The 27,979-nt window shown below is 46.5% G+C and overlaps 1 long non-coding RNA gene across 1 annotated transcript; it reads right to left on the bottom strand.

Moving 5' to 3' along the window:
* On the bottom strand, positions 1 to 27,200 carry LOC146355505 (uncharacterized). The gene is made up of 6 exons (XR_014787449.1): positions 27,065 to 27,200; positions 26,812 to 26,943; positions 26,164 to 26,222; positions 6,205 to 6,249; positions 5,323 to 5,416; positions 1 to 807 (listed from the first exon to the last, which is right to left on the bottom strand). It is a non-coding gene; the product is annotated as an uncharacterized LOC146355505 (long non-coding RNA).
* Positions 27,201 to 27,979: the final 779 nt, after the last annotated feature.

The raw sequence follows: 27,979 nt of genomic DNA, 5'->3' as shown, positions 1-27,979 counted from the left end.
GATATTTGGCATTTTATTTCCAATTATTTTTCTCTGATTATGACCAACATCGAAAACTCCCCACATGACACAGCAGCCACACACTGGGTCTACATTTATTTCTTTATCATATTTCTACACTGCCCACAACCATAGCTTTCTGGGCACTTCACAAAACTAAAAAAAATTCATTGGGCTGTTCACCACAACCCCCCTGTCTTTCTCTTTGTCAACCAATGTTAGCTCAGATTCTAGCAGCATATCTGTGTGGTGTTCTGGCAATCTGTGCGTTTCCCTAAGCATCACCAGTTCTATTTGCTCGCTTTATGTGATGTGGGCTCAGAGTTCATGTGTGCCTTTTACATTTCATGGCCAAGTTAGTTCTCTCTGAGCCAGATTAGTTTACAATGTGTGAAATGGGAAGGGATGGCAGAACCAACACTTCTCAGACTTGATGAAATTCTCCCAAATCCACTTCAAAACTTGTTTAGTTTTTGAACTGTTTTTCAGGTCATTCAAATGGGGAGAGTGTGTATTTCTATGTATATTTTTCAAAGAGTGGACTTTCCCCCCATTGATTGAAGTGTGAAAGAGTAAGTAATTATTGAAGACCCCCAATCTCTTCCCCTCTTCACTAGGTCAGTTATGGTTTTGTCAGTCAAGTTCCCAAGGACAGACACAAGTTCCCAGTTTTGTACCGGATGGTCCCCAAACCAGAACCTTCGTACCTGGGGATTGTCAAACTGCTCCTGCATTTCAGATGGACGTGGATCAGTCTGCTGGCTCCAGGCAATGACAGTGGAGAAAAGTTCATGAGCAGCTTCACACCTGTGGTCATCACAAATGGAATTTGTGTTGCCTTCTCAGAAAGCATTCAAGAGTGGAATAGGAAAAGGATTTTTGACATAATTACATGTCTTATAAAAACTCAGGTCAATGTACTTGTTTGTCCAGTGGACTCTCTAATCATATATGCTGTAGTATCAATAATGCAGGAAGTTGAGAAGACCAAAAAATCGACTGTGGGGAAAGTTTGGATTGCAACAGCTCTGCAGGAACTCACCATCAGCTTGATGTACAAAATGGTTGATCTCCCGCAAACCCATGTTGCTTTGTCCTTCTTAATCAAGAAAGGCAGAAGGACACAATATGACAACTTTGAACCATTTGCTATTGCTTTTGGGCATTTTGAGGAGACAGCATTTCATTGTTTATATTCCAGTCATGTGCTGTCAGTGAAAGTCTGGGAAAGATGCAGAGAAAAAGAGAACTGGGAGAGCCTGTCCCAGGAGGTGACTCAAAGAATCCTGTCTCAAGACAGCTACAGTATTTAGACTTCCATCCAGGCTGTGGCATGGGCCTTACATGCTACATACTCATCCAGATTGAATGGAATGCAGGTGGTGGATGGAGAGAAGCAGGCACTTCAAAGGGCACAGTCATGGCAGGTATTCCTCCTTCTCCTTCACACATTAAAAAAAAACAAAACACTGCTTGAGCAAATGGCAGCGGCTTCGGCGGCCACCATTTGTGTTCCCTTTTTTTCGCAGTTTTAGCTTACCTAAATATTTATGTAAGCCATGACGGCGGGAAAAAAGGGGACCACAGCTAGCGTAGTGGGCGCTATTTGCGTTCCTTTATTTTTTGCCATAATAGCCTACATAAATATTTATGTAGGCTAGAACGGTGAAAAATAAAGGAACACAAATAGTGCCCACTGCGCTATTTGTGTTCCCCTTTTTTCTCGCCATCATAGCTTATGTAAATACTTACGTAAGCTAAAACTGAAAAAAAAAGGGAATGCAAATGGCGGCCGCCATAGCTGCCGCCATTTGCGTACGTGGTTTGTTTGTTTTTTTGCCGTGATAGGCTACGTAAGTATTTATGTAGCCTATCACAGTGAAATAAAGGACCGTGATGGCTTAGTGGTTAAGACACTGAACTGCAGACTGGAAGGTCAGCAGGACAGCGGTTCGAGACCCGAGTGCTGCGTGATGGAGTGAGCTCCCGTCTTCAGTCCCAGCTTCTGCCAACCTAGCAGTTCGAAAGCAAGAAATTGCAAGTAGATAAATAGGTACCACCTCGGCGGGAAAGGTAACAGTGTTCCGTGCACCTCGGTGTTCAGTCATGCTGGCCTCATGACCATGGAAGCATCTTTGGACAGCGCTGGCTCTTCGGCTTAGAAACGGGGATGAGCACTGCACCCTAGAGTCGGACACGACTGGTTGGGGACACCTTTTATCATGGTGAAATACAGGGACACAAACAGCAGCAGCTACTGCAGCCACTTTTTGCGTCCCTGCTGCCCAGTGGCCGGATGTCCAGCTGCGGGCGGAGCCAGCCGGTGGCTCCGCAGAATCCCTGTGGAGTGGAGCCGGCCGTTGAGGATTCCTGTGGGGGAGGGATGGAGTGCCTCCCCCCATCGAGGATTCCGGGGGGAAGGATGGAGCACCTCCCCCCCTTCGTGAAAGATTCCGTGAAACGGTAAGTGACTTTCGTACATCCCTAGTGGGGGCAGGGAGGTAGTAGTAGCGTTACGGTGGTCAATCAGATGCCCCAGTCAGACTACCTTCAAGTTTTGAGTGTTTCTTCTTTTGAAACGTGTCCAGAACAAAATGAAGATTCTGTGGGTTTATCACCTACCCAACTACTTAATAATCTGCCACGAAGAGATGGCAGGGGTGGTCTGAGTTTGTGGTATTGGGGTCTCCTACAGAGGCTGCCCTGACTTAGGTCTTCACGGCTGTGTCAGATGATATCACTCTGTTGATCTGCGTATGGAGGTAAGGGACATTGTCTAGTTGTCATGGAGAGATCACTACTTGGATGGATTTGGGGACTTGCAAGAACTGCCCCACTTTACCTTGATTCGCATAGCCACAAGAAAAGATCTACCCACATTTGCTTCATTGTGAATAGAAGTCTCCTAGTAACTGGGAATTCTGCATACAGGCTAAGATATCATATTCCTGCCATAATACCAGAACAGGGCTAGGGGTGTACGAAACCCCCTTACCTGGGCTCCGCGGGAGTCCACAGTTGGGGGGAGGTGATGCGTCCCTCCCCCTGGAATCCTCGCCAGCCGGCTCCGCTCCACAGCGAGTCCGCGGAGCCGCTGTCCGGCTCCGAAGTGCCAACGATACGGCTGCCACACCGTATCGCTGGCTGAAGGGCGGGAAATGACTGTGGATGCAAATGGCGTCCAGGACGCCATTTGCGACCATAAAGGCCTTAGTTTAAGGAAAATGCAGCTGTAAATGGCTGCATTTACCTTAAACTAAGGCCTTAATGGGACAGCCCTGCTTTTACGTGATAGGCTATGCACATATTTGCGTAGCCTATCATGTTAAGTAAAAGCACAGATGCAAATGGCATTCTGCATTTACGGCTGCATTTACCCTAAAGTAAGGCCTTTATGGCTGCAAATGGTGTCCCGGACACCATTTGCAGCAGCAGTTAATCCACCCAGGCTGCAATATGGCAATGGAAGCCGTATCGCTGGCACTCCGGAGCCGGCCAGCAGGGAGGATCTGGCCAGTGAGGATTTCTTCTGGAGGCGGAGGTACTTCTTCTGATCTTCCATGGACTCTGGGGGGATGGATTCTTTTGAATCTAGCCTCACTGGGGTCTGTGGAGGATTTCTCCCCCATCCCTAAATGGGGTTTAGTGGCCTGGAAGAATCAGTGTAGAGTAGAGCTCTGAATAGGCAGACCCAAGATGTACCACAGACTTTCCAGAAATTCCTAAGTGTGTCTGTTGGTGTTTTGTCATTCTAGCTACACCCTGTCCTGAGAAAATTTCATCTTTACAATGCGTCCATGGATGGAGCTTATATGGATGAGCACGGGGAACTGGCATCTGATTTTTATATTGTGAACTTGGTGGTTTTTCCCAACATGTCTACTGCTAGAGTGGAAGTTGGGAGTATAGAGAGACAGGCCTTCTCCGAGATCAAGTTCACCATTGATCAGAATGCCATCATGTGGCCCAAAAGGTTTAACCAGGTAGGAGAAACTCCTCGTTTCTTTTTTAGGCATTTATTTATTTATTTCATTTCTAAAAGTTCTCTCGCAATCCTAATCCTATATCCTATATTTCTAATGCAAAATATATCCCATTGAGTTCAATAAGGCTGGCCAATTAAATTCAGTTGGGCTTACTCCCAGGTCAGTTGGCGTAGGATTCCAACCTTAACGTCTATCGATTTGTTAGCTATTTTACAGAACAACTTAGGAATTTGATTCCCAATCCATTAATTTATATGAAAATAACATACGGAGTATGAGTAGAAAAGGTTTAGCATCATTTTCAGGATCTCTTGGAGGACTGCTGTGAAGGTTGCTAGGCCAATGTTACCCTATCTTTTTTACAAGGCATATTTGAAATGTCGCAAATTCTTGTGGGGGCTGTTACAAAATGGATTCCATGACAGGCTGTGCCCATTCACAAAATGTCTGATCTGGTGGGCCTGGCCATGATAAATTACCCATTTCACAGAAGGCAGCAGAACCTGCAGGGAAGCAGGGGGATGTAGGGAAAGATCCCCCTGCCTCCCATCATGTTTGCCATTGTATAGCTATGTCAGGTTCACCTGTGCACTTGCCGGCCCCGAAATTGCTTTGAGGCATGAGTGTGCTATGTGAAAGGGGTGGCTGTGTCTCTGTATCAGTCTGTGTGAATGAGATGGAGAGAGATTTCTGTATGTATTGATATAAATGTGTTAAAATGTCTTTGTACCCTCCATGTTGCATCTTTTTCCTTTTGTTTTTTTGAACCCTTTATTTAGTGTCTTTTACAATTTTATTTGTTAAATATACCGCCAAATCCTTTATTATTATAAAACACCAGCACCCTACACACTGTGCTTTTCAGGTATGCTTTCCCATACTTAGTCCAAGGTAATCCAGTCCTCCTTACTTGTGAGTAGACAACAACAAGATGGATTTTTGTACTGTGCAACTTCTCACTGTTACTTCTGAATACATATGAACAGGGGTCCATCTGCATCCCATGAAGTGAACAGTGCCTAAAAAACTTAGGCCAAAGTGAATTTGTTAGTCTTGAAGATGGCACATGAAATTTTGAGGTGATAAAAAAGGTGGAATAAGGACACTCTCACAATTTGTTGCTGGCTCTGTCTGGCTCTGAAGATAAGATCATAACCATCTTCTGAGGCTGGCCCCCACTGTTCTGCACTCATGATCTTGAAGTCACTTGATTCTAGGGATGGCGGAGAATTTCTCCACGAATCTTTGGGAGGCCAAGCACCGAGGCATTCGGCCCCCCGAAAGTGTTGGGAAAATTCTCCGCCGGCCCCCCGCCCCTCCCCGGGATGGGACTTACCTTCAGCGAATGTCCCTCTTGGCGGCGGGTCCCGGCGGTGTTTCGGCGGCGTTTCGTCAGGGGCGGGGGCGGCGGCCGATCTCCCGACTGGCTGCTGCTGCCGCCATTGCAAAATAAAAAAGTAAAAAAACAACAACAACACACACACACCCGTGATAGGCTATGTGACGATTTACGTAGCCAATCACGGCTAGATTTCCAAAGTCAGCCGTGATAGGCTACGTAAATCGTCACGTAGCCTATCACGGGTGACTTTCGGGGGGGAAAAAAAGCGCATACGCAAATGGAGGCGGCCCATGGGCGCCGCCATTTGCGTTCCTTATTTTGGCACGTCTAGTCTACGTAAAGATTCACGTAGACTACGGCGAAAAAACGGGCAATGCCATTTGCATACGCGCTTTTTTTTTTTCCAAAGTCACCCGTGATAGGCTACGTGACGATTAACGTAGCCTATCACGGCTGACTTTGGAAATCTAGCTGTGATAGGCTACGTTAATCATTACGTAGCCTATCACGGGTTGTTGTTTTCTTTACTTTTTCTTTCGCGGCCCGGGAGACGGGGCACTTCTCCCCGGCCTGAATTTCAGCCAGGCCAGGTGGGGCGCCTCCCCCCCGGCCTGAATTTCGGCCGGGCGAGGTGGGACGCCTCCCCCCTCTGAACTTTGGGGGGAGAAGCAAAGCGCCTCCCCCCCCATCGCGAAAAAAGCTGCGGGACAAGGTAAGTCCCTTTCGTACATCCCTACTTGATTCTAGGGATGTCAGAGAATTCCGTCACAGATCTCAGTGAGGCCGAATGCCAGTGCATTTGGCCCCCTGAAATCTGTGGCGGAATGTCCTGCCACCCCCCGCACCCCTCGCGGATCCCACCAGGATGAGACTTACCTGGGGCGGATGTTCCGGGCGGCGGCGGCTTCGGCAGTCTTGTCTCTGTAAAAAAAAACAAAAAAAACCCGACATGATAGGCTACGTAAAGACTTACAAAGCCTATCATAACCCGGTTAAAAAAAACAAATGCGTACGCAAATATTTATGTAGGATAAAACGGCGAATCAAAAAGGGACACAAATAGCACCTGCTATGCTATTTGCATTCCCCTTTATTTTCACCGTCATAGTCCATGTAAATATTTACATAGACTAAGATGGCGAAAATTAAGGAACGCAAATGGTGGTGGCTGTAGCCGCCGCCATTTGCATATCTGTTTTTTTTTTTTTACCCAGAGCCCTCCGCAGCTGGAAATCCGGCTGCAGACGGCTCTGGCCTGGGCCTAGCTGGCTGCTTTGCGGAGCCACTGCAGAGCACAGCTGGCTGTCGAGAATTCTGGGGGGAGGGATGGAACGCCTCCCCCCCCACCATGAACATAATCCACAGAAAGTAGGGATGTACGAAAATTCTGCCACGGATCTCAGGGAGGCCGAATGCCAGCGCATTTGGCTCCCCGAAATTGGTGGTGGAATGGCCCGCCCCCCTGCCCCCCCGTGGCGAGACTTACCTTGGGCGGATCTTCCTGGTGGCGGCAGCTCCGCTGGCGGCTCCGCCGGCGGTGAAGCGGCGGTGCGGCAGTGGCAGCTGTGGCAGCCGGTCTTCCGATCGGCTGCCGCTGCCGCCATTTCTAGTTTAAAAAACAAACAAACAAACAAACAAAAAGTGATAGGCTATGTAAAGGTTTATGTAGCCTATCACAGCTAGGTTTTTAAAATAAAACGTGATAGGCTACGTAAATGTTTATGTAGCCTATCACGGCTGACTTAAAAAACCAACAACAATGCGCGTATGCAAATGGCGGCAGCCATGGCCATTGCGTTCCTTATTTTGGCATGTCTTAGTCTACGTAAACGTTTACATAGACTAAGACGGCGAAAATAAGGGGAATGCAAATAGCATAGATTAGAAGGTGGGTGTCTCTAGAGCCAAGAGCTGCTCTTTCAGATAGGGCACACACACACTAAGCTGTTCTGGCAAGGGTTATTTTAAAATGGGTTCCTTTCTGGATTAATATTCTTTTATGAATATATCATGTTTTCATTTTCAGTTTGTATGATTTGCACTTCTGAGGAAGCCTGTTACGAAATAGTATATTTGGGTTCCTGTAAAAATTCAAGGCCACAACTTCCATGGCATAGTTCTACCAGCTGCAAATAATTACTGTTCATCCTTGTAGCATTTAGCCAAGTTCATCTACATCCTGTAATTCTGTTCTTTGTATCATGCTATTATTTTTGTGTTCCTTTTTGTATACACACTGTTTTTGTCCCCTGATATTATGATATTATATAATTTATAATTGTGTGTTCCAGTCGTGTGCACTTAAGCATTCTTTGGTTTTGTTTTGGTTCACATCAATGTACCAGCTAGTCCAGCACACTGTTCCCAAAGTGTCCATCCAGGTGCCTCGAGAAGCCCATATGGAGGACATGAAGACAACACCCCCCTCCTGTTGTTAGTATCATCTCCCCTATCCTATCCTTGTTTCCTCTTCCTCTAGTAGGATCTATGCTTTTAGCCCCCAGCATCTCTTTAGAGCAGGGCTGGGCAGAAGGTAGATCCCAAAATCTTCAGGACTTCATCTCCCAGAAGCTCCTGCTACAATTGCCAATGCAGAGGAAGCAGGGATTTGAATTCCAAAACATCATGGAATCTACTTTCTGTCCATCCCTGTTTTAGAGGATGTAATAAACTACAGACTAAGAGTGATAGAAAATAGGTTGTAGATGCTTTTCAGGACAGACAACCATTTGGATAAGGCTGGATTATCCTGATGCTGCAGCTGGTCTATTTTTCCCCAGATGCAGTCCATTACAACAAGTGTCCAGATGATCAACATTCAAACAAGGACCGAGATCAATGTGTTCCTAAGCTGATCAACTTCCTCTCCTACAAAGGAACATTGGGGATCATCCTCACCTTCTTTTCCCTTTTCTTATCCCTCACCACTGGTCTTCTGTTAGGAATCTTCATTAAATATCGAGAAACTCCAGTGGTCAAAGCCAACAACCGTGCCCTCACCTACATGCTCCTCATCTCCCTTCTGTTTTCCTTCTTGTCCTCCTTCCTATTCATTGGTCAGCCCCAGAAGATGACCTGCCTTCTCCGACAAACTCCCTTTAGTGTCATCTTCTCAGTTGCCATCTCTTGTTTGTTGGCCAAAACTATCATGGTGGTGACAGCGTTTCTAGCCACAAAGCCAGGAAACAGGGTGAGGAAATGGCTGGGAAAGAGTTTGGCAAACTCCATTGTAATTTCTTCCTTTAGTGTTCAAGTTGTCATCTGCATTATCCGGTTGGGAATCTCACCTCCATTTCCGGACTCTGACATAGATTCACAAGCTGGGCAGGTCATCCTGCAATACAATGAAGGGTCTGTCTTCATATTTTATATTACACTTGGCTACATGGGCTTGCTGTCTGCTGTCTGTTTCACCATGGCTTTCCTAGGGCATTCAATGAAGCCAAGTTGATCACCTTCAGCATGTTGGTGTTTTGCAGTGTTTGGGTGTCCTTTGTGCCCACCTACCTGAGCACCAAAGGGAAATACATGGTGGCTGTGCAGGTCTTCTCTATCTTGGCCTCTAGTTCAGGGTTACTGGGTTGCATCTTCATCCCCAAATGCTACATTATTGTATTGAGGCCAGATCTGAATAAAAAGGAGCATCTAATGATGAAACCAAAAAACTGCATATGATGCAAGTCCACTAATATTGTACAGCATGGTGGTAATAAAAACTAATGTCCCTGCCTTGAGAGTGAACTCCATTTGTATGCTTTTCTAACAAATCTCTCTTCCTTCCAAAGGCATCACAACAAAGAAACTAACTGTTTTGACAAACAGCTGACTGGGTGATGCTGAAAGTTGCCCAGCACATCTGGGGGGTGGCAAGATGGGGAAGGCAAATTTAGAGAGCCAGTGTAGTGTAGTGGTGAGAGTGACGGACTGGGAGCCGGGAGATCCGGGTTCTAGTCCCCACTTGGCCATGGAAGCTCACTGGGTGACTTTGGGCCAGTCACAGACTCTCAGCCCAACCTACCTCACAGGGTTGTTGTTGTGAGGATACAACGGTGAGGAGGAGGATAATGTAAGCCGCCTTGAGTTCCTTGCGAGAGGGAGAAAGGCGGGGTATAAATGCAATAAATAAATAAATAAATAGAGTTTGTGTTTTAGAGGATGTGGCCCACATTACCTCCAGCATTAAGGAAGAGTTTGAAAACCCAGAGGCCAATCTATATGAAATGAGAAATGCTTTCATTTTATATCCGGGTTTTCATGAAATGACTTTTGGTCCATCAGGGCCACAGTGGAGTATCTACTGCCTAAAGACCAAGTTTCATGTGTCACACACTTGAACATGCCTTATTTCAGGGTTGGGTGGACTGAGTCCAGCCAGTACAGCTGAACGTCATCGACATGTAACTGCTGCTCCACGAATGAGAAAAGCTTGTTCCCCACCCCTGTCCACACTCTCTGTCTACAGGGAAGTAGAAGTTCCTATAATTTTGCCCCTCTCATTCACCGTTGGGATATTGTGAAAGATTCAAATATACTGCTCTGTGATGAATGGGGAAAACAGGCTGCATACCATAAATGGGTAAAGCACCTACTGTGCTATTCTGAATGATTGAAACCCTGCTTCTGTGATATCACTACTGGGGAAAAAGGCTGTATATTGTAAACAGGTGAAGCAGATACTGTGTTAGACTACATATTGTGAATGGGGGAACACCAACATGGCGATATAGTGAAAGGATGAAACAATGAAAATTCCTGCTGAGTGGGAAAGGCAGCCTGTGTCCAAAAGCACCCTGCTGCAAATATGGGAAAAAGAGAGAACCGGGGGCAGGCGGTGTGGGTAAGGGGCAGACCCACCCCTTGACCATGTCACTGCCATATCACAGAGGCATACCAAGGATTTCATTCGGTGGGCAGGGCATACTACACCTGAGCAGCACAGTAGCTGCTTTTAAAGTATAAAGAGTCACTAAAAGGACTTTCAAAAATGCACCTTTTCCAGAGGGAAGCTGTGGGGTTGCTGCAGATTGGCGACAGTGTCATGTTTCATGAGCAACCATGATGTGCTCCTGCCTTGCACTAAATTATTGATGTAGATCAGCCTCAGGAGCCTTCAAGTCTGCTTGGTGCTGGGCTGGCATTTCTGTGTGCCAGAAACGGGATGCAAGTAGGAATTGGATCACTTGCAGCTTCCTCTCCAGCTCAAAGTCTGATTTGGAAACAGAGGCAGCAGAAAAATCAAAACATAATTGTCCATGCATGTATGAGATGCAAAACCGGCATCCTGAGATCAGCAAGGGACAAGTGCAGTTGAGGCAGGAGTGGGAAGTTTAGCTGTTGGGAAGGTTCCTTACAGAGCTGTTCAGTACTGGAACAGGCCTCTTGGTGGTGTGGTTGGATCTCCTTTGCTTCAGAAGGTGCTTTTGACCCTCTGAAGCAGTCCCGCTTCACTTTGGACCAATTTGGACATCAGCTACCAAACTTTGGATTGGGATCCGAAGCAAGGTTCAGATATCCAAATCACTTGTTCCTGACGTTTTCCCATCAAGTTGCATTGGAAAAAGAAATGGCCATACCTTCTTCAGTTTTCATGATAAGCACATTAAATGTGAGCGCTGGGCAGAAAACAATAGAATGAAATTTCATAGATATAAATGCATAGTTCTGCCCCTAGGAAAAAGAAACCAAAGGCACAGTTACAAGATGGGCGATACTTGGCTCAACAATACTACAAGCGAGAAGGATCTTGGAATTGCTGTAGATCCCAAGCTGAATATGAGCCAACAATGTGATGTGGATGCAAAAAAGGCCAATGCTATTTTGGCTACATTAACAGAAGTATAGCTTCCAAATCCCGGGAAGTACTAGTTCCCCTCTACTCAGCACTGGTTAGGCCTCATCTGGAGTACTGTGTCCAGTTCTGGGTACCACACTTGAAGAAGGATGCAGAACAACTGGAGAGGGTTCAGAGGAGAGCAATGAAGATGATCAGGGGACTGGAAACAAAGCCCTATGAGGAGAGACTGAAAGAACTGAGCAGGTTCAGCCTTGTGAAGAGAAGACCGTGGGTAGAATGGATAGTGTTCTTCAAATACTTGAAAGGCTGTCACAGAGAGGAAGGCCAGCATCACTTCTCGTGCAGGACCCTGAAGAATGGACTCAAGTTACAGGAAGCCAGATTCCGGCTGAACATCAAGAAAAAACTTCCTGACTGTTAGAGCAATACAACAATGGAACTAATGACCTAGTTAGGCAGTGGGCTCTCCCACAGTGGAGACATTCAAGATGAGGCTGTACAGCCATCTGTCAGGGATTCTCTGACTTGGATTTCTGCATTGACCTGGGGGTTGGACTTGGTTGTCTTATAGGCCCCCTCCAACCGTATTCTCTTTTATGATTTTAATTATGAACTCCCCAGAGAGCATCAGCTATTGGGCAGTATAGAAATAAATAAACAAACAAACAAACAAACGATACCTTCAACACTGTCTACTGTGAAATTAAACATTTTCCTAATTTTAATTTAAAAATTTACACAGATTCTAAAAATAGATCAATCTAAATTTGCAATCCTAAGGCATGCTGCTCAAGAGACAGAGCCTTCTGTCTATCCTATGACCATCTCTTCCTCCTTTTCTTCACATTTTCTGCTGGATGAGTCTCTTGGCACATCCAGCTGACTTAGAGCTTCTTCACACAGGGCTTTTATCATGTGATCAATCTTGGTCACTGATGGAAGTTTGGAGGTCCCTTGAATGGCATCGTCAACATCCAGGGCCCTTTCCATGTTTTATTACCTTTATCCCACTTTTAAAAAGTTCAGCGATAATAGAAGAGCAACAGCAAGCTGAGGCAGAAGAGGAAAATGGTGAGGTGAGGAAAAATGCAGTAGACGATACTCCTTGGAAAAGGGTGACAGGAGCAGAAGAACTAGAAGCCACTCTGCACCAGTGGAAGCAGTGGAGCTACGGAATCATTTCCAGGTACTTGAGGATGAGAGTGGGGACAGCATACAGAGAAAAAATTACAGGGGACCCTGCCTAAGAGAGAGCAAGAGGCTGAAGGTCAGTCAAGCAGAGGAAATGAAATCAAGGCCTACAAAAACAAGAAGAGAAGAGTATTTGTAGTGGTAGACGCCTTGCTGCGTGGGATTGAAACCTAAGTATGTCGCAAGGACCCACAGTCCTGCCAAATATGCTATCTCCCGGGAGGATGGATTAGAGATGTGACTGAAGGGTTGCCTGCACTCATCAAGCCCACTGACAGGTATCCCTTTCTTCTCATCCATGTGGGAACAAATGATACCGCCAAGAGTAGCTACAAAGAAATCGCGTAAGACTTCGAAGGTTTGGGAAGGAAACTCAAGAACTTTGGGGCCCACATAGTTTTCTCATCCATCCTTCCAGTAGTTAGAAGAGGGAAAGAAAGGGAAAGAAAAATACTCAGGTGAACGACTGGCTACGAAGGTGGTGCCAATGAGAGATTTGGATTCTGGATCCATGGGCTATACTTCCTGGAAGATGGACTGTTGGCAAGAGGTGGTGGCATGTCACAAAGGCTGGGAGGAATGTGTTTGGCCATAGCATGAAGAATTTTATCAGGAGGGCTTAAAACTGAATCCTATGGGGCAGGGAGACATATGGTTGAGCGTAATAATGGACGAGGCTCATGCAACGCAATGGAGAGAACAGCTCTAATACTTCCAATTATAGTCTTCACAAACATGTAGGAAGAAAGCCAGACTATGAAGCACATGGTCTTTAATGTCTATATACTAATGCTGAGAGAATGGAAACAAACAGAACAAAGATGAACTCTTAATATGGGAGGGAAATTATGACTTGATAGGTGTAACAAGGGATGACGGAGAACTCAGCCACGGACTCAAATGTAGGGATGTACGAAAGTCCCTTACCTTGCCCGAAATTTGATTCGCGGTGTGGGGGAGGCGCTCCGTCCCTTCCCCCCTGAAATTCTGGCTGGGGGGGAGGCGCCCCGTCCCTCCCGCCGCGAATCCTGGCTGGCCGGGAATGCAAATGGCAGCGGCCGTAGCTGCCACCGTTTGCGTCCCTGCAATCAGCCGTGATAGGCTATGAAAATGTTTATGTAGCCTATCACGGCTGAGTAATAACAAAAACAAAAAAACATGCACGCACAGAGATGGCGGTGCCATGGGCGCCGCCATTTGCATTTCTTATCTTGGCACGTCTAGTCTACGTAAACATTTACGTAGACTACGGCGAAAATAAGGGGAACGCAAATAGTGTAGCGTCTATGCTATTTGCATTCCCCTTATTTTCGCCGTAGTCTACGTAAATGTTTATGTAGACTAGATGTGCCAAAATAAGGAACGCAAATGGTGGCGCCCATGGCGCCACTATTTTATTTATTTATTATTTATTAAATGTATTAATCGCCCATCTGACTTGTCACCCAGCCACTCTGGGCGATGTACAACCCACCATAAAACAATTTAAAACAATAAAATTTTACCATAATTTTTTTTTTTAAATACCCTAACCCACCCCAAATGCCTGCCTGAACAACCACATTTTTAATGCACGACGGAAGCTCATTAAAGAGGGGGCATGACGGAGTTCCCTAGGGAGGGAGTTCCACAGAGTGGGGGCCACCACAGAGAAGGCCCTCTCCCTCGTCCCCACCAGTCTAGCTGTCCTGGCTGATGGGACAGAGAGAAGGCCATCTGAGGCTGATCTTGTTAAGCGGCCTGTCTGGTGTTGCTGGAGGCACTCCTTAAGATAGGTTGGGCCGGAACCATATAGGGTTTTAAAGGTCAAAACCAACACCTTGAATTTGGCCCGGAAAACAACTGGTAACCAGTGCAACTCCTTCAGCACTGGAGTGATGTGATCTCGCCGGCGGCTGCCTTTAATCAGGCGAGCCGCCGCGTTCTGTACCAGCTGCAGTTTCCGAACCGTCTTCAAGGGTAACCCCACGTAGAGCACATTACAGTAGTCTAAACGAGAGGAGACCAGGGCATGTACTACTGATGGGAGCAGATGGTCGGGAAGGAAGGGGCGCAGCCGCCGTATCAGATGGAGTTGATACAGCGCTGTCCGGCTCACAGCTGACACCTGAGCCTCCATGGACAGCTGGGAGTCCAAAATGACCCTCAAGCTGCGGATCTGGTCTTTACTATTTGTGTAGGCACGGTTTTGTTTTTTTTTACTCAGCTGTGATAGGCTACATAAACATTTACGTAGGCTATTACGGTATTTTTTTAAAATCTAGCCATGATAGGCTACGTAAATGTTTACGTAGCCTATCACGGTTTTTTTTTTTTTTACTGGAAATGGCAGCGGCGCCACAGCCACCGCTGCCGAACCGCCGCCGAACCACCGCCAGAGCCACCGCCACCAGGGACATTCACACAAGGTAAGTCCCATCCCAGGGGGTCGGGTGGGCAAACGGTTTCGCCACTGATTTCGGGGGGCTGAATGTGCTGGCATTCGGCCTCCCCGAGATTTGTGGCAAAATTCTCTGACATCCCTACAATGAGGCTAGATTGTTTGGAATCCAGCCTCCTGAATCTGCAGCAGAACAGCACCACTAACCTCCCCCTCCTGAGGATTCCCCGCAGACCAGCACTCCCGCTCCGGATCCTTTGCGATACGGTAATGGCAGCTGCCATTACCGTATCGCGAGTGCTGCAGAGCTGGAGTGTGGCTCCATGAAATCCTCCAGATGTGAAGCCGCTGCAGAGGATTCTGGGGGGCAAGAACGGATTGCCTCCTCCCCCCGCAGAACCCCCCTGGAACAGAAGGTAAGGGTTTCGTACATCCCTAGGTGTAACTGAGAATTGATGGGATGACTATTTTGACTGGCATACAGCAACTGAAGGATAAAACTTGTTCAAAAAGAGATGGGGTTGCACAATATGTAAAAAATACATATCTCTCCACAGAAATACAGGAGGATGAGCTTGGTACCCCATGGAGAGCATCTGCGTTAAAGGAAATGGAGCAAAGAATAAAAAGAACATTGTGGTTCGAGTCTACTACAGGCCACCCAATCAAGGAGAAGATGAGGATGAAACTTTTGAAAAGCAAACAGACAATGTTTCAAGGAATCATGATGTAAGTAACATGGGACTTCAATTTCCCCGATATTTGTTGGGAGACAAATTCTGCAAAACATGGCCCCTCCAAGAAATTTCTGACTACCTTCTACAGACAGTAGAGGAAGGAACTAGATGATCGGCTATCCTTGACTTGATCCTAACCAAGAGAGGTGACTTAGTGGATAAAGTAGTAGTTTCAGGAACCCTGGGGGAAAGCGACCACATTATACTTGAGTTCTTGGTTCTAAAGGAAGGAAAAGCTGAGTGTAGCCAAATGCGTATCCCTAATTTTAGGAAAGCCGATTTTAATGAACTCAGAACAATGATAAGTCAGGTCCCATGGAAAGCGACTCTAATGAGAAAAGGAGTCCAAGATGGGTGGGAGTTTTTAAAAAAGGAAATTCTCAAGGCACAATTACAAACAATTCCAACAAGACAAAAAGGTTGAAGACAACAGAAGAAGCCAATGTGGCTTCACAAAAAGCTTAGAGATGACCTGAAAACAAAAAAGGACACATATAGGAAGTGGAAGAAAGACCAAGCTACAAAGGAAGAGTACAGGCAGGTAGCACAGAATTGCAGGGATGGAGTCAGGAAGGCTAAAGCTGAGAACAAGCTGAGGGTTGTGAGGGATGCTACAAGGAACAAAAAGGCTTTCATCAGTTACATGCGTAGTAAAAGACATAGGGAAGAAATGGTGGTTCAACTATCAAATAAGGATGGCAAAATGAGAACAGATGACAAAGAAAAGGCAGAGGTACTCAATTCCTACCTTGGCTCAGTCATCTCCTGAAAGAGGGTCTATGACACACACACACACACACACACCGGCAAAGGCAAAGTACAGGCTGAAAGGGCAGGATTGCAGCTTGAGATCTATAGGCATATGGTCAAGGAATACCTAAATACTTTGAATGACTTCATATCTCCAGGGCCAGAAGAATTGCTTCCTTGAGTAATAAAGGAACTGGCAGAAGAACTCTCAGAACTGCTGTCTATCCTCTTTGAGAAATCATGGAGGATGGGTGAAGTGCCAGATGACTGGAGGAGGGCTAACGTTGTCCCTATCTTCAAAATGGGTAAAAAGGAGGAACCTGGGAACTACAGACCAGTCAGTCTGACATCAATCCCTGGGAAAATTGTGGAGCAGGTTATAGTAGTCCACCTGTAAGCACCTTGAAAACAATGCACTGATTACTCAAAGCCAACAAGGATTTGTCAGACTAATCCTGCCAAACTAATCTGCTCTCATTTTTTGATCAGGAAATCTCCCTTCTGGACTGTGGGAATGCTGTGGACATAATATACCTCAGCTTCAGCAAAGCTTTCGACAAAGTGCCCCATGATATCCTGATGAGCAAACTAGCTCAAAGTGGGCTAGATGAAACAAGGATCCAGTGGATCCACTGTAGGCTACAGAATCAGACTCAAAGAGTGCTTATCAATGGGATCTTCTCAAACTTAGGAGAGTTAAGGAGTGGGGTACCACAGGGTTCAGTCCTGGGCCCAGTGCTCTTCACTATTTTACTAATGACTTGGAGGAGGAGGTGCAAGGAATGCTGATAAAATTTGCAGATGACACAAAATTGGGGGGATGGCTTATACCTTCAAAGACAGAAACAAAATTCAAAGAGATCTTGATACACTGGAGCGCTGGGTAGAAAACAGCAGAATGACATTTAATAGTGATAAATGCCAAGTTCTGCACCTAGGAAAACGAAACCAAATGCACAGTTACAAGATAGGCGATACTTGGCTCAACAATACTACAAGCAAGAAGGATCTTGGAATTGTTGTCAATCACAAGATGAATATGAGCCAACAATGTGATGTGGCTGCAAAAAAAGCAAATGCTATTTTGGGCTGCATTAATAGAAGTATTGCTTCAAAAACCCAGGGAGTACTTGTTCCCCTCTACTCAGCACTGGTTAGGCCTCATCTGGAGTACTGTGTCCAGTTCTGGGCACCGCACTTTAAAAAGGATGCAGACAAGCTGGAGAGGGTTCAGAGGAGGGCAACAAAGATGATCAGGGGACTGGAAACAAAGCCCTATGAAGAGAGACTGAAAGAACTAGGCATGTTTAGCCTTGAGAAGAGAAGACTGACAGGTGATAGGATAGTGCTCTTCAAGTACTTGAAAGGTTGTTGCAGAGAGGAAGGCCAGGATCTCTTCTCCATCATCCCAGGGTGCAGGACATAGAATAATGGGCTCATGTTACAGGAAGGCAGATTCTGGCTGAACATCAGGAAAAACTTCCTGACTATTAGAGCAATACGACAATGGAACCAATGACCTAGGGAGGTAGTTGTCCTGCCCACACTGGAGGCATTCAAGATGAGGCTGGACAGCCATCTGTCAGGGATGCTCTGACTTGGATTCTTGCATTGAGCAGGGAGTTGGACTCAATGGTCTTATAGGCCCCTTCCAACTGTACTCTTATACCATTCTATGATTCTATGATAGCCGAATTATTCAGATGTTACATTTTCCCATTGACTTGCACTGGAAAACAGAAATGACCAAAACATTTTTTAAATTTCTTTTTGATGATAAATACATGACATTTGGAGACCTGGTAGTCCCAGTGGAGGTGACTGAACCTGCCAAACTTCAGACATCATGGCCCAGTAGTTTTTGTGTTAGGCACAGGTGAAATGTGCTGTTCTCAGTAATGAAAACAAAAGGTAAAAAACTGTCAGCCACCCAGGGGATTAGAGACCCTAATTAGAAAATATCCAAGGTGACAGTAAGGAGGTCACTATCATCAATCCCTGGTGCAGGTTACCCTTCATTGGGTAACTTACAGCACTCAGGTGTACCCAATGGTTGGATCAGACAGCTTCTCTGAACCACGAGCCAGTGGGTCAAATGGGTTTTATACAATACATGTTAGCCATGAGGCAGCACAACACTAGCAAGCACCCCTTGCGTTCATTCTCAGCATAGGCTAGAAGTGTTTGGTTCTCAAGCACAGCCACCTGTAAAAAGACTTTGGTTCCCAGGCACATCAGAGAAAAAACCTCTCCTCATTAGCAAGGAATGCGCCAAGAAGGCTGTTGTCTGCCTTTTGACTCATCTGCACATGCTCAGAGGCTTACTAGCATGGGAAATGCACCAATAATGAACTTAAGCAAGCATTATGGATCTCTAGGCCCTTCTAACAAAACAAATGACTTGGCTATGCTCCTGGGGCCAATACATTCCACCCTCAGATGATCAAAGGCCGATAACAGTCTGCCTTGCCACTTGATCACCAGGGGGTTGACATTTACTTAAGTGTATACTTTAAATGCGATAGCCATATAAGCAAGCACCCAGTGCTAAAAAGCTGCCAATAACAGTCAGAATTATTGCAACCACTTGCTTTCACCATCCCCTGATTCTTTGAAACCAGTCTGAAATCGGGTCGAAAAGGGATGTGCCTTCTAGCTGCTGCATTTTCTCACTTTGCTTGTATGTAACAGCCCAGCAGTGGGCTATTAACTCCCCCCGCCCCCGTTTGGGAAGAGAAATCTGTCTTTCTCTTTTTCTGACTTGTTTCAAACTTTCTACATAAAAGTCTCTGTGCCATGCACCAACTTCAACCCTTCACTTGTCTTCTCTGCAAGTTTGGCTGTTTGCCTTCATCTCAACAGAAATTCACTTATTTAAACTTTTTTGCCTTACACTAGTCCCAATGATGCACATTTGGGACAGGCTCTTTTTCACCTTCTAGTCACATTTTCTCATCTTAAAGAACTCTTACATTATTGTGGCTACTCCACCCCCAGGTAATAAGCTCCAGGCATAATCAGCTGCTTCCAGTTCACCCTGGGGGCAACCAGGGCCATGCTTTTTTTGCCACAAATGTTCTTTCTCCTTCTCTCTGTCTTTCTCTACTTGTCTTTGTCTTTGCCCCTCTGCATGTTAACTCTGAAAGCTCTGTCCCAGGTGGCACTAATATTAAATCACTGGGAACCACACTCAGTGTCATTCAGAGTTGCAACTGACAGTAAAGACATTTACAAATATCACACAACATTTAACAAGTCATAAAATACACTCAACGAACTTTCATTGAAATCTAACACCATGACTGGAAAACACTTCTTGCATGGTGAGGCATGATGGAGCAGATTCAGCAATCGTATTGCTCCTTTGGCTGGGCCCATCAAAATTATAGGAAGGGCATACTCACACATGCAAAGAGTTCTAGGACACCACTTTTGCATTGGCAACTCCATGCTGCATGAGTTCTGGCAGAGGGAAGTCCAAGAATCATAGATAAAACTCAGCCTGCTGTATGCTGAGCTGACTACAAGCACACAGACACACAATCCACAGCAATGAGAGTTCAAGGCTATGAAAAGCCTCACAATACTGTCCATGGGAAGTCTCTGACAATTCAAAGTTCCAGTCCATGTGCAGAGTGTCTCTAAAAAGTCTAGACGATGATGGATCCAAACAGAGAAGGCTTCAGGCAATGAAGAGCGGCATGGCTCAGCTTTCTAGCTGTGATGCTTCAACCTGGGCAACCTTTCTCTAAATCTTACTCTGCCTCTGTCATGTTCTCACAGACATCTTCCTCCCTGCTTGCCAAGGCTAGACCAGGGGCAGCTAGGGAGTTGGGTGACTCCCTCTGCTCTGCTCTAAGAACACACAGAGGTAAGCTCACACGGACTCTGACATTCTGAAAACTGAATAGGCCTAAACTGTTTTAGGCTACTTCTAATCAAATCATGGCTATAACTTACAAGGCCTCCCTGCATTACTGAAGCTGGGCCTTGACATTATCTTCGCTCTCATAACACTTCAAACACATTAAAGGAAAGGAGAGATCAGCTATACTCACCCACCTTTCTGCAAAAGTACACTTAAAGTTACAGGGCTCTTAACAACAACAGAACAACAATTGTACTTTTAAACACTTCTTAAACAAGGAGTAAGCTTTTGGGGCTATCAGTCACTTGACAGGCTAGCCAGGGATTCACAACATGGCACACATATACTTAGGGATGTACGAAAGTCACTTACCTTTTCAATGGGGTGATTTGTGGTAGGGGGGAGGCACTCTGCACCTCCCCCCAATATCATAACCCAGCCAGCTCCGCTCCGTGGCAACTCCACAGAGCCGCCAGCCGGGTGCATTCGCAGGCAGTGTGTGGAGCCCGCGGACGCAAATGGCAGCGGCAAAGGTGGCCGCCATTTGCGTTCCTGTTTTTTGGCCATGATAGGCTATGTAAATATTTACATAGCCTATCACGGCAAAAAACAATAACAACCAGGGGTGCAAATGGCATAGCGGCCGCCATTTACGCCCCTGTCTTTGGCCGTGATGGGCTACATAAATATTTATGTAGCCTATCACGGCAAAAAAGGGGAACGCAAATGGTGGCAGCTACGACGGCCATCATTTGCATTCCCTTTTTTTGTTGTGATAGTCTACGTAAATATTTACGTAGCCTATCACGGCCTCCGCAGGGACACAAATGGCATCCCTGTGTTAGCCATGATAGGCTACATAAGTATTTACATAGCCTATCACGGCAAAAATAGGGAAGCGAATGGCGCCAGGTAAGTGTCCCGTTTCGCACGCCTTTCATGGGGTGGTGGGGTGGGTGGCTTCGTTCCGCCATGGAGTTTGGGGGGCTGAATGCACTGGCATTTGACCTCACTGAGATCTGTGGCGGAATTCTCTGACATCCCTACATCCCTACATCCCTCTGACATCCCTACATCCGTACTCTTTATCTTCTCCCTTAACCTGGCACACAGCAACAAAGTGCTGAACAGGGAGGCGGGGGTCACTTCATACTTGCATTCTTTATCCAGCCATTAATCTTCTTTGGGAGGCAGCGGGGTGATTTGCAGGGCTTCAAAGTAAAGCTTCACAATTTGTATTTGTAAATCCCAAGTTCGAAAAAGGACACGATGCGATACAGGGCAGTCAAATCTTTGCTTTGTCAGGGGTGACAAATGACTCAGGTCAGGCTTTTTCACTGGGTCTCAAACAGGAAAACAGTATTAGTTTCCACTTGTAACATCACTTACAGCATCAGCTAGCCAGCTATACAAGCACAGCTACTACAATATCTTCTTTTTCTTCTCAATTAGGTTGGGTCTCCCAGCTTACACAGTTTATTGGCAGCTTGCAAGAGCATGGTAGTAGGGATGTACATAAGTCACTTACCTTTTCGAAGGGTGACATTTGAGGTGGGGGGGAGGCGCTCTGTCCCTCCCCCCAAAATTCCCTCCGGACGGTTCCGCTCCACGGCGAATCCACAGAGCCGTTGGTCGGGGCCGCCCACAGCCAGATGTCCAGCCGCTGGGCAGCCTGCAGGGACGCAAATGGCGGCCACCGTAGCTGCCGCCATTTGCGTCCCTGCATTTTTCCATGATAGGCTACGTAAATATTTACATAGCCTATCACAGCAAAAAAAACCCAACAACAATGAACGCAGTTGGCGGTGGCTATGGCGGCTGCCATTTGTGTTCCTTTTTTTTGCTGTGATAGGCTACGTAAATACTTACGCAGCCTACCACAGCTTCCACAGGGACGCAAATGGTGTCCCTGCATTAGCCGTGATAGGCTACGTAAGTATTTATTTAGCCTATCATGGCTATAGTGATGAAGCGAATGGCGGCTGCGGCCGCGGCCACCATTCGCAAAGCAGCGTGAATGGCACCAGGTAGGTGTCCCATTTCATGTGCCTTTCGTGGGGTGGGGAGTGGGGGGGCTTCATTCAGCCATGGAGTTTGGGGGGCCGAATGCACTGGCATTTGGCCTCACCAAGATCCGTGGCAGAATTCTCTGACATCCCTACATGGTAGTAGCATTTGGCCTGGCCAGGAACATGCTGTCTGGTTTCTCGATCTCTTTGGCGCACACGCTCAGGCAGTCCAACACTGGACACTCAAATCAGTGGGATTTCTTTATTGCAGGGAATCCCATGGCAAAAGCTTAATGGTTACACTCTTCAGAAATCCTATAGCTGATGGTCAGTAGCTACAGGCTCTATGCAACTCTTACACAGTTCAAAGCTAAACACAGTTACCTAGAGAGAGGACTTCAACATGGTCTCTCTGCTTCATTCTGCCTTGAGACTATCCTCTGGCACGCCTCCGACTCTAAGAGTGCTCGAGTCTGTGCTCTGGGGGGCTAATTCTTCACCTTGATTTTATTTGCATCCCCCCTTACACTATTCGCATTCCCCCTTATTTTCGCTGTCTTAGTCTATGTAAATATTTATGTAGACTAAGATGGCCAAAAATAAGGAACGCAAATGGCGGCGGCCATAGCTGCCGCCATTTGCGTACGCGCGTTTTTTGTTGTTTTTTTAAGCCAGATGAGATAGGCTACGTAAGTCTTTACGTAGCCTGTCACGGCTGACTACATGGATGCAAATGGCAGCGGCTACAGCCGCCACCATTTACGTCCCTGCTAGCCAGCAGCTGGATGTCCAGTTGCTGGCAGCTCCACAGAATCCCTGCAGAGCGGAGCTGGCCGGCCAGGATCCCGGGGGGGAGGAGCGGAGCGCCTCCCCTCCAGCGAGGATTCAGGGGGGAGGGTCAGAGCGCCTCCCCCCCAAGTGGAACCCGGCAGAGCCAAGGAATGGGAGTTTCGTACATCCCTAGTCCTGCAACATTTCTCTAATTCACAGTCTCAGACCTTGCTCTTTCCTTATCTTGTCCTTGGGCTGTTCTGCTGTTTCCTCTCTCCATTCTGAATCCTTCTGCCCGACAGCTCCTAAAGCAGTCAGCAATAACCATGCTAGAGGTCCTGCACTCTGCTTCTCTGTAGCTGACCACTTTCCCAGCTGCAGAGTTTTTAATGCAGTTTCCAGGCCCACTGGGGTGCAGTCCTGTTCAACCTCTGGCCATGCAATCGGGCCACTCAGGACCGCCAATTGCTTTGTGGCTGGACCCCACAGCTTCAACCGTGGACAGACCGGGAGTCAGTTTAACATGAACCCCGAGCCACTGGATCCAATGGGTCTTATACTCTACAGGTTAGCAATAAGCAGCATTTCAGCAGCACGAGCCCCTAGCGTTCATTCTGAGCATAGGCTAGAAGTGTTTGGTTCTCAGGCACAGCCACCTGTAAACAGACTTTGCTTCCCAGGCACATCAGAGATAAAGACTCTCCTCATTAGCAAGGAAAGCGCCAAGAAGGCTGTTATCGGCCTTTTGACTCATCTGCACATGCTCAGAGGCTTACTAGCATGGGAATTGCACCAGTAATGATCTTAAGCAAGCATTATGGATCTCTAGGCCCCTCTAACATTATAAATGACTTGGCTACGCTCCTGGGGCCAATACACTACTCCATATAATTTGATAACTTCCTCCCCCACATTTGCCTTTCTTCTAAATTAAATAGCCCAAACCCTGAAGCCATTTATACAGGAGTTGTTCCAGCCCCATGTTCATTTTGGCAGCCCTTTTCCCCAGGAAGGGTAAGATGAAGCAAACATTTTGTTTGTTTGTTTTAAGGGCATATAGCCTAGCCTGATCATATTCTCCTTATGGTCATTTGATGTACACAGGGGAAAACAAGCGACAGGCAAAGTGTCTTGGAAAATCAGCAGAAGTGATGATGCTTCATATGATGTGTATTGTGTAGTGCTTTGCCCCACAGTCTATATTGGACTGTGTATTCGTGTACTGCTTTGGGCACACACTGTTCGCTTGTGCATGGTAATGTGCATGGTGCACTCACACAGCACACACACACACAAAAGACTGAAAGAAAAGCAGATACAGAAAGAAAGAAAAAAAATTACCTACAAGCTAACGGGTGTGGGGAAGGGAAATAACACTAATGCCTAAGGGAAAAGGTTTTTGTTTTGTTTTTTGTTTGTTTGTTTTTGGGTTTTTTGGTATTCCTTGCTCTTTATAAGTATATAGAAAGTTGAATAATGGAAAGGAATAGTAATTGAGAGGGGTGGGGGAGCCAAAGAACAAGCAGTAGGAAGCAATAGGGATGTACAAAAATCACTTACCTTTCGGGGATTATGCTGATGGTGGGGGGGGGAGGCACTCCATCCCTCCCCCCGGAATCCTGGATGGGGGGGAGGTGCTCCGTTCCTCCCCCCCCCGGGAATCCTGGCCAGCCGGCTGTGCTCCGCAGCGATTCTTCGGAGCCGCCGGCCGGCTCCGCCAGCAGCCGTACATCTAGCCGCTGGCTAGCAGGGATGCAAATGGCGGTGGCCGTAGCCACCGCCGTTTGCATCCCTGCAGTCAGCCGTAATAGCCTACGTAAATGTTTACGTAGCCTATTACAGCTGACTGTAAAAAACACACAAAAAAACGCATGTACGCAAATGGCGGTGGCCATGGTCGCCGCCATTTGCGTTCCTTATTTTGGAACGTCTTAGTCTACTTCAAGATTTACGTAGACTAAGATGGCGAAAACTAAGATAGCGAAAACTAACATTTACATAGACTAAGATGGCGAAAATAAGGGGAACGCAAGTAGCGTAGCGGACGCTACGCTATTTCCGTTCCCCTTATTTTCGCCGTCTTAGTCTACCTAAATGTTTACATAGACTAAGGCGTTCCTGCAAAATAAGGAACGCAAAAAACATGTGTTTTTTTAAAACCTAGCCGTGATAGGCTACGTAAATCTTTATGTTGCCTATCACTTTTTTTTTTTTTAACTGGAAATGGCGGGGGTGGCAGCCGGTCGGAAGACCAGCCACTGCAGCCGCCGCTGCCACGCCGCCGCCGGAGCCGCTGCCGCCCGGAAGATCTGCCCAAGGTAAGTCCTGTCCCAGGGGGGCGGGGGGGCTGTTCCACCACCGATTTCGGGGGGCCGAATGCGCTGGCATGCGGCCTCCCCGAGATCCATGGCGGAACTTTCATACATCCCTAGGAAGCAAGGAAACAAACTGCTGGGTTAAAAGTTCACCCCTATTAGCACCGAGAGATGTCCCTTTCCAAGGCTCAGTCCCCTCCACAAATCCTCCTCTGCCTCTACCTTCTCTAGCAAGTTCTTACATTTGCTCAGACAGGCTGTTTGGCTTCAGAATCATCTGAAGTGATCCAGACCATTTTGGATTGCTGTGACCTGCTTCGGACCACTTCGGACCTGCTTCAGATTCAGACCAAAGCAGTCCGAATCACCCCAATCTGCTTTGGAATGCAGGATTTGGACCGAAGCAGTGCACAGCACTATTTCTTTTGATGCCCGTTGTGAAATTAGTTTGTCAATGTATTAATAATTAACTATAAAACAGCCAGAAAGGAACCCATGCCCAATACAACCCTTCTGAGCACATGTCAGTCTGTGTTAGGGATGGCATGGGGGCCCAATCGGGTCCTGGAGCCCAGTGGACTCCCCATGACGTGCTGCCCCAAGCTGCACCTGCTGAGCCCCCTGCCTTGCTTGAGCGCCTCCCCCCGCACAATGACAGACCTACCCGCACTCACCCTAGCCCCATCGAGAGAACTCTGCAATCAGTAAGGCTGAGAACTTCATTCCCTATTCTGGGAGAAAAAGCCTGAATAAGGCCTGAACCAAAGTATCAGGACTGAACCAAAGTCTCCAAGATGGAAAATACGGAGGATATTGTATTAGGCTAGTGGAGAAAAACAGGACATAAGGAAATGAGTAAGAGGTAGAATAAACAATCCTGATAACAGATAAAGAAAGGAAGGAAAGGTTCCTCTTGTGCAAGCACCGGGTCATTGCTGACCCTTAGAGGGATATGCTGGCACACATGATGGGAGGCACAAAGGGAATCAATACTTGAAATGTGTGAAGGAGAAGCAATACCTGTCATGACTGTGTCCTGCTGTGTCCTGAAGAAGTTCCTGCTTCTCTCCACCAACTTCCTGCATTCCATTTGATGGGGATGAGAATGCAGCATTTAAGGCCCATGTCACAGCCTAGATGGAACTATAAATACTATAGTTGTCTTGAGACAGGATTCTTTCAGTCACATCCTGGGACAGGTTCTTCCAGGTCTCTTTTTCTCTGCATCTTTCCCAGACTTTCACAGACAGCACAGGACTGGCATATAAACAATGAAATGCAGTCTCCCCAAACTGCGTGATAGCAATGGCAAATGATTCAAAATTGCCATATGGTGACCTTCTATCATACTTGATTAAGAACGACAAAGAAACATGTGCTGGAGATCAACCATTTTGTACATCAAGCTGACGCTGAGTTCCTGCAGCGCTGTTGCAATCCAAACTTCCCCCACAGTCAATTTTTTGAGCTCCTCAACTTCATGCATTATTAACATGACAGTGTATGTAGGTACGTAAGATTACAGGCATAAATGGCCCATGGGCTTGGGGGCACGTGAGCAGGGCAGGAGCTTGGCAGGCCAGGAAAACCCAAATGCGGGGTGCCCATCCATCCCTAGTCAGTGTGCCAGTTTCCCAAGCAGCATTTCTTGGCTCTGGAGTCTCCTACCTTCCTGAGTGGAGATGGTTCCTTTTGTACATGGGGCACAATCATGGCAACAGATCGGCTCCCCTTCCTTAATTGGCTTGGCATATCCAGGCCTACACTTTTCAGTACATCTAGAAAATGGCAGAAAATGGTCTAACCATCAAAAGAAAGAGAATACAGGAAAATTACTTAGTCTGAAATATTTTTTTTTTTTTGTATCAGTGGAAATCAGGTATGCATTTCTGTAAAACCAAACCTTTTCTTAGTCCCATACCTGATTTTGTCACCCTGACCCTTTCTGGATGGCTGTCCTTGTCATGACAGAACATAGGGAGAAGCTGTCTGCAATCTGATGCTTGAACAGAAAAATTTCAGCCACAATCCTGTGCATTTTAAGACAAAAAAAAATCCTACATCTCATAAGAACACAAGAATATAAGAAAATAAGAAGAGCCATGCTATATGTATCAGACGATGGATCCATCTCATCCAGCATTCTGTCCACACAGTGGCCAACCAGCTGTCAATCAGGAAACCACAAGCAGGACATGAATGCACCAGAGCCCTCCTGCCACATTCCCCAGCACTGCTGGAGATAGCCTCTTCTGCCACTGATACTGGAGGTAGCACATAGCCATCAGAACTTGTAGGCAGCAATAGCCTTCTCCTCCACATTTTGATCTAAGCCCCTTTTCAAGCCATCAAAATTGGTGTCATTCACTACATCATGAGGTAGAAAATTCCATGGGTTAACTACACATGGTGTGAAGAAGTCCTTCCTTTTATCTGTCCTGAATCCCCCACCAATCAGCTTCCTCACATGACCCTGGGTTTTAGTATTTTGAAAGAGGGAGAAAAATGTCTCCCTCTCCACATTCTCCACACCATGCATCATTTTGTACACCTCTATCATGTTCCACCACACCTGCCTTTTTTCCATGCTAAACAATCCGAGCTGTTCTAACCTTCCATCAGAGGGGAGATGCTCCAGCCCCTTGCTCATTTAAGTTGACCTTTTCTGCACTTTTCCCATCTCTAGAATATCTTCTTTAAAGTGAGGTGACCACAGATGTACACAGTATTCTAGGCATGGTCACACTATACATTTGTATAAATAGTAGTATGATATTGGTAGTTTTGTTCACAATTCCTTTCCTAATTATGCCTAACATGGAGTTTGCTTTTTTTA

This window comes from Heloderma suspectum, chromosome 2 (genome assembly GCF_057233095.1).
Source record: "Heloderma suspectum isolate Gila_16-S chromosome 2, 16-S_ref, whole genome shotgun sequence".
Lineage (NCBI taxonomy): Eukaryota > Metazoa > Chordata > Lepidosauria > Squamata > Helodermatidae > Heloderma > Heloderma suspectum.
Note: the sequence above shows the minus strand (reverse complement) of the source record. Positions and strands in the feature narration are given on the sequence as shown.